The sequence below is a fragment of the Gekko japonicus genome, unplaced genomic scaffold (assembly GCF_001447785.1).
Source record: "Gekko japonicus isolate JY-2015 unplaced genomic scaffold, Gekko_japonicus_V1.1 scaffold1775, whole genome shotgun sequence".
Classification (NCBI taxonomy): domain Eukaryota; kingdom Metazoa; phylum Chordata; class Lepidosauria; order Squamata; family Gekkonidae; genus Gekko; species Gekko japonicus.
The window spans coordinates 342,826-349,905 of record NW_015165872.1 but is presented as its reverse complement, the minus strand read 5'-3'; the positions used below and the strand labels follow the sequence as shown (position 1 = coordinate 349,905).

Sequence of the window (7,080 nt, the reverse complement as noted above, 5' to 3'; positions counted from 1 at the left end):
AACTACTAGACCATGATAAAAGAAGAATAAAACAGGTTTGATTACCATCAAGTAGCCTACCCCTTAGATCTAGTCTTAAAAAGGTAAAGGTTCCCTTGCTCGAAAGCCAGTCGAATCCGACTCTAGGGTTGCGGTGCTCATCTCCGTTTCAAAGCCGAAGAGCCAGCGCTGTCTGAAGACATTTCCGTGGTCATCTGGCCAGCATGACTACACCAAGGCGCACGGAACGCTGTTACCTTCCCACCGAAGTAGTACCTATTTATCTACTTGCAATTTCTTGCTTTCGAACTGCTAGGTCGGCAGGAGCTGGAACTAGAGACGGGAGCTCACTCCGTCATGTGGCACTCTGGGTCTCGAACTGCTGAACTACTGACCTTCCACAGCCTGCAGTTCAGCGTCTTAACCACTTGAGCCACCGCAGCTCCTTAGATCTAGTCTTAGATGCTGCTAAAGCAAACAGGGAAACTCTATGGGATAGATAAGCATCATTATCTGACCACAGGCATACAGTCTTCTCGGTTTCTGGAGTGCTTGCAGACATCATAGAATCCCTGCTAAACATTTCTCTCAACAGAAGTATGCTAGCATTGTTGAGGTGTGAAATCGAAAGCAAATGTGGACAGCTCCTTTGAAGACTGAGTCAGAAGGGTGGGACACCAGTGGGAAAGACAAATACAGATTCAACCTATGTTAAGGACTGCCACCTTTAGGTAGACCTTCCCCCTCATTTTCTCACTTTATCATCCCCAGAAGAAGGACAGCAGACGCCAGTGTACGGGGGGGGGGGAGAGAGATAATATTCTTCCCACAATTTTCCCCCCCAAATAAATATTGCGAATGCAACTGTAGAAGCGGAAGAAATCACGATAGTGTCAAAGCCCAGGAAGAGCACGAGAAGCTGGTTCGGTGGCTGCCTGTGTCGTTTCAGGACTGCTCTGAGTTCCCAAGGTTCAGCGACTCCACCTCAGCAACAGCACTGTATTGCAGTAACAGCAAGATCGGGGGCAACAGCGAGGTCAGCTGCAACAGTACTGTTGGCGGCAGGAGCCCTGGTTCCCACAGGGGATGTAGATGACAGTCGGGCCATTCGAACGTCCCATTGTGGCAGGGAAGAGAAGGCTGAAAGAGACAAAAGGCACCTTGAGTTTGCTTAGGAGCCAGAATTCTTTTTTTTTCTTTTTTTAATGACCAGAGTTTTCGATAAAATGAACGGATTTCATTGTTCATATTTTGAAAGACATATTTGCATCCTGGCCTTACGTCCACATGGAGACGGAATCTCACTGCCACAGCCAAAGTAGCTGTGTCTGCGGTAGCAAAGGAGCATTCCGTGCAGGGGAGATCCCTGTGCCTATATTTCTCCCTTCCCCAGAAGAAGAAGAAAGATTGGATTTATACCCCGCCCTTCACTACCCAAAGGTGTCTCAGAGCGACTTACAAACTCCTTTCCCTTCCCCTCCCCACAACAGACACCCTGTGAGGTAGGTGGGGCTGAGAGAGATCTTGACATAAACTGCTTTTTCAAGGACAGCACTTGTCAGAACTATGGCTTGCCCAAGGTCATCCAACCAGGTGCAAGTGGAGGAGTGGGGAATCAAACCCGGTTCTCCCAGATTAGAGTCCACACACTTAACCACTACACACAACCCCAACCACATACTGAAGAAGAAGAAGAAGATGAGATGATTGGATTTATACCCCACCCTTCACTCAGAGTCTCAGAGCTCCTCTCCCTTCTCCTCCCCACAACAGACACCCTGTGAGGTAGGTGGGACTGAGAGAGCACTTTCAAGAACTGTCCTTTCAAGGTCAGCTTTGACAGAACTACGGCTTGCCCAAGGCCATCCAGCAACTGCAAGTGGAGGAGTGGGGAATCAAACCCGGTTCTCCCAGATTAGACTCCGTGCACTTAACCACCACACCAAACCGAAGGGCCTCTGGCATTTTTTAAAAGCACACTGTATCACTGCTAGGGTTGCTAAACCCCTGGTCCAGCCGGGGGTTCCCCTGGTTTTCAGGGCTTCAATCCACCACCGGCCAGCTGGCCGGTGGGGGAAGTCCCGCCCGCAGACAAGGACGTCTCTGCGCGACATCCCTGCGTTGATGAAGTCACCCGGAAGTGACATCGTCATGTTGCAGAAGTTGGGGGAGTTCTGCTCTAGTTCTTGGGCAAACTCTCTGGTTTTGAGGGCAAAAAAACCCTTAGAGTTTTGCCCAATAACTAGAGTGAAACTCCTCCTGACATCGGCAACATGATGGCGTCACTTCTGGGTGACTTCATCATAGCGTGTGTGCTTTGCGCTCACACAAGTACATCCTGTACAGCAGCTAGGAGACCCCTGCCGGCAGTGAGGTAGGACCTGGCACCCTAATCACTGTGTTGCTGGAATACTATAGAGATACTATATACTATAGAGATACTATTGTGAACGTGGCATTGTTAACAGGAGACCAAGAAGCCCTATGAGGAAAGGCTGAGCAACTTGGGGAAGGTTCAGTCTGGAGAAGAGGAGGTTGAGGGGGGACAGGATGGCTCTCTTTTTTAAAAAAAAATAAATATCTTTTTATTGATTTTTAAAAAATATAAACAGATTTCAGTAACATTACAAGTAAAGCATCATATGTGTTTTCAAATATAAATATCTTAATATTAGGGAACTAGTGAGATAACATATTACCACTGTATGAAGTACAATAGGCACAATAACAACAAGTGAGTGGTATACTTAACCTGAAACAGAAGTCATATGGCAGTAACTATGATTTCTCTATTCAGTCAGAACCAATTTGCAATTTAGCTAGTGTAGTCATTGTGTGTGGTTTTGAGATAAAAGAGTTATTGGTGCAGTATGTTCAGATATATGTGGTTGTGTGGCTGCAGATCCGAGGCAGATAGATATCCCATGAAGGGTAACCATTTTTCTGCAAAGGTAGACAGTTTGGGATAAAGTTCTGATTGACGAAGACGATATGTTATTTTTTCTAAGATCAGTTGATCCCATACTTTATTTAGCCAGCAGGAGCGAGATGGGGCTTTGTCTGTTTTCCATTTGGATGCAATCGCTGTTTTGGCGGCTACAATAAGACTGGTGATTAGATCATGATGTATGGGCGGCTTATCTTTTGGATTCCATAAGTCTAGAAAAAGTATTGCTGGATCAAGCAGTGTATCGTGTCCAGTGATTAGTTTGATCTGAGTCAGTACATCTTGCCAGAACTGTTTTATGTGTGTACATTGCCACCAGCAGCAATTCCTTTTGGAAAGGATGTCTTCCGAAAGCTCTGATCCTCGTGCTAGAGCAGTGCCCAGTGATGTTTAGCAGAAAGAAGTCCAAAGTTACAAAAAGATTTGTTGATTTCTCTTCGAAGAACCCCCCCCCCCAGTTTCAAAACGGGAAAAGAGAATTAAAAAGCAGCAATGGCTATATTTTAAAAGAGGTAATTTTAGAAAAAGAAATTCCCCTCCCCGTAACAATACTACAAATGGTTCCTGTGCAAACATCCCTGTTGTCGTCAGTTAAAATGCTTGAGTTAGTTTTATTTATTTATTTATTTATTTGGATTTATATCCCGCCCTCCCCGCAGGCTCAAGGCGGCTAACAGAGGCATAACAATAAAACAGTAAAATACAGACTAAAATTACAAAAAAAAGATTAAATAATTAACCAGAGTTCTTAAAACATTTTCCGGTGCTCCTCTACTCACTTCCAGATTTTTAATCATATGGCAGTAACTATGATTTCTCTATTCAGTCAGAACCAATTTGCAATTTAGCTAGTGTAGTCATTGTGTGTGTTTTGAGATAAAAGAGTTATTGGTGCAGTATGTTCAGATATATGTGGTTGACTTTTTAAAGTCAAGATGGTGTTCTCAATAATATAGTTGCATAACAGTGCCCCCCTGTTGTCCCGAGGCACGTCCCACTCCCTCTGATGGTACCCGCACCAGCGATGACAGTATGCGGAAATTATAGGGCGTTGATGGAACAGTGGTGGTGGCGGCTCCTATTCAAAAGCCTGGCGGAAGAGCTCCGTCTTACAGGCCCTGCGGAACTGTACGAGGTCCCGCAGGGCCCTGATCTCCTCTGGGAGCTCGTTCCACCAGATAAGAGCCGCCATCGAAAACGCCCTAGCCCTGGTCATCGCAAATTTGATGGTCTTGGGGCCTGGAACATCCAGGAGATTTTGATTCCCCGACTTGAAGTGTTGTAGCTAAAATGTCTCATTTCCACGTTAAAAATCTAGTTGCTTGGCCTCGAGGTTTTTGTTGTTGTTCCTTTTGCTGGCAACCAATAGTGATAATAGTTGATAAATACCCAATACTGACATAGTGACAATATACAGGGGAAGGTGGACCAGGGATTTCAGACCCTAAAGTAGCCTCTCTTTCCAAACTATTATGTTTTTACCTCTGTGTCCGCCCCTGGTCTTCTAGCTGTCCCTCTTCAGATGAACAGCATGTGCGGACACAGAGGTAAAAAGCCCAGAAGTACAAGTCCAAATTTGGCCTATAAGGACGGCAGTATGTTTAGCCTAGGAAAGGGAAGGCATAGAGGGGGCATGATTGCAGTCTTCAAGTATTTGAAGGGCTGTCATGTAGAAGATGCAGCAGATCTATTCTCTCTTGCTCCGGATTGCAAGACTAGATCTAATGGGTGGAAATTACAAGGGAGTCGATACCGGCTAAGTGTCAGGAGAAACTTCCTAACTGTAGGGGTGGTTGAGCAGTGGAACAGACTGCCTCGGGAGGTGGCAGATGCTCCTTCGCTGGAAATTTTCAAGCGGAGGCTGGACGACCATCTTTCGGGTATGCTGTAGAACTATCAGCTATGCTCCTGCAGAGTGCAGGGGGTTGGACTAGATGACCTGCAAGGTCCCTTCCAACTCTAACATTCTATGATTCTATGACGTGCAAGCAACCCAGTTCAGCAATAGTTAGCTATAAGAGTATTAATGTTAGAACTGAGAAAAAAATTACATTGCGCGAAGATAAATATCAATATAACTATAACAGCAGCAAACTGAAGGACACATGCCTACCTCGTTTCGATGGAAAGAAAGTTGTTAGGCTTATGAACCAGTTCAGTGAAGAGCTCTCGGTTGGTGACCCCCTTTTATATCACTCCACACACCTTCCCAAGAGGAAATGAGGCGTCACCAACAAAGCTATAAACTGTAATTACGCAACAAAACACGATTGTAAACAATTGCTATATTCTGGTACGTGTTCATCAACTAGGGGCATATTGCCCATAAGAGAATTAACTCACATATTGCACTATGAAGCCTGTGATTTACAAACAACAGTATGATTCCCAGACCTCGCCAGAGGGCACTTACAGGATTAATTTAATTTTGATCTGTGGACTGGCTCACGGAACGGCAGGAACTGACAGCATGCCTCTTATTCCAGAAATGTCAGATCCACCTCCTTGAGCCCCGGATACATGTGTTCCACAAATGATCACACACTAATTATGGAAACTATCCCTGTGCCATCACTAAATGAAGAAAAGAGTTGGGTTAAATTTGTTTACTCAATAGCTGATTTGCATCAGCCAGTATGATATAGTAGTTAAGAGTGGGGGACAATGATCTGGAGAACCCAGTTTGATTCCCCACCCCTCCACATGCAGCTGCTGGTGCCACTTTGGGTCTATTACAAGGTCTTTCAGAGCTGTTCTCTCACAAGCAGTTCTTAAAAGAGCTCTTTCAGTCCCACCTACCTCACAGGCAGTGTTCCCTCTAAGCTGACTTAGTGTGAGCTAGTTGACAGTTTTTTAGCCTCCGGCTCACACATTTTTGCCTTAGCTCACGAAATATGACTCCAGAGCAAACTAATTCACGCAGTAGCCAAATCGGTCGCTCACAACTTTAATGCCAGTAGCTCAAAAACTTCTTATATTTATTACAAAGACATTTAAACGCATATCAGGGCCCAACACAAGCCTCAGTATATAGTAAATAGTTACATGTGTCCAAGAGAAAGCAATAGTGACCTAACGCATTTCAACCCAATTGTGCCTTCCTCATAGAAGGTACAAATAGGCTCATATTACACTCAAAAGCCAATACACAAGTAGATCTAGGACCAAAACAGGAGTGCTGTTAAGGAATAAAAGAATAATATTTCAGTAGCAATTTAAAATGCTATGTCAAATAATGATATAGATTATTTAAGAAGTCAAATTCGTTAAGCTGAATTTGTTGCACTTACTTCAAAAAAGAGATCAAAAGGCACAAGAAAAATATTCCATGTGATGTCTCTTAGGATCTAGCCTTGTGTCAAATGAAGATGCACATGAGTTGAATGATATTGCTATTGTGTGCCTAGAAATAATAAGAAAAAAAGAGTTTTCTAACATTAACTTGTGCCAAAATGTAAAATAAGCTACACCTTAACAGAGTAAAATTCAAAATAAAATACCTTCCAACTTTGGTCCAAAAAGTCTAGGTGTGAAGTACCTTATCAGAGCCAATGTGCCTTCAGCATCGAGCAGTGCTATAAGGCTGATGCCATTAGCTTATATATAGTACTGCTAGATGATGTAATCCTGATGTAACACAAGATGCACTTAAGTTGAGTGATACAAAAAATACTGCAGTTTCATGGTAGGTAGGAATTTAAAGGGATAGTACCAATCATCAAAAAAACAGCACAACAAATACTGTACAGTACCTAACAATGCAAATAAATGGGCAAAAAAGCAACGCACCAAATATTATACATCCCCTCATTATACTGATAACCAATCTATTTGCTCATCGAGAGCATGCGGGACTAAAGTCTTCAAGGCATGAATCCAGAATGTTTCCCTGGCCTTCAGCCATTGTGCCAGCTGCAGATTGCTTGCTTGGCCTTCTTCTGGAACAAAGAATCATAGAATGTTAGAGTTGGAAGGGACCTTGCAGGTCATCTAGTCCAACCCCCTGCACTCTGCGGGAGCATAGCCGAAAGATAGCCCTACAACATACCCAAAAGATGGTCGTCCAGCCTCCGCTTGAAAACGTCCAGCGAAGGAGCATCCACCACCTCCCGAGGCAGACTGTTCCACTGCTCAACCACTCTGACAGTTAGGAA

The 7,080-nt window shown here is 44.1% G+C and overlaps 1 long non-coding RNA gene across 1 annotated transcript; it reads right to left on the bottom strand.

Annotated features, from left to right (window-relative positions):
* Positions 1 to 782: 782 nt before the first annotated feature.
* LOC107110478 lies at positions 783 to 6,490 on the bottom strand. The gene is made up of 3 exons (XR_001482522.1): positions 6,427 to 6,490; positions 5,040 to 5,172; positions 783 to 1,119 (listed from the first exon to the last, which is right to left on the bottom strand). It is a non-coding gene; the product is annotated as an uncharacterized LOC107110478 (long non-coding RNA).
* Positions 6,491 to 7,080: the final 590 nt, after the last annotated feature.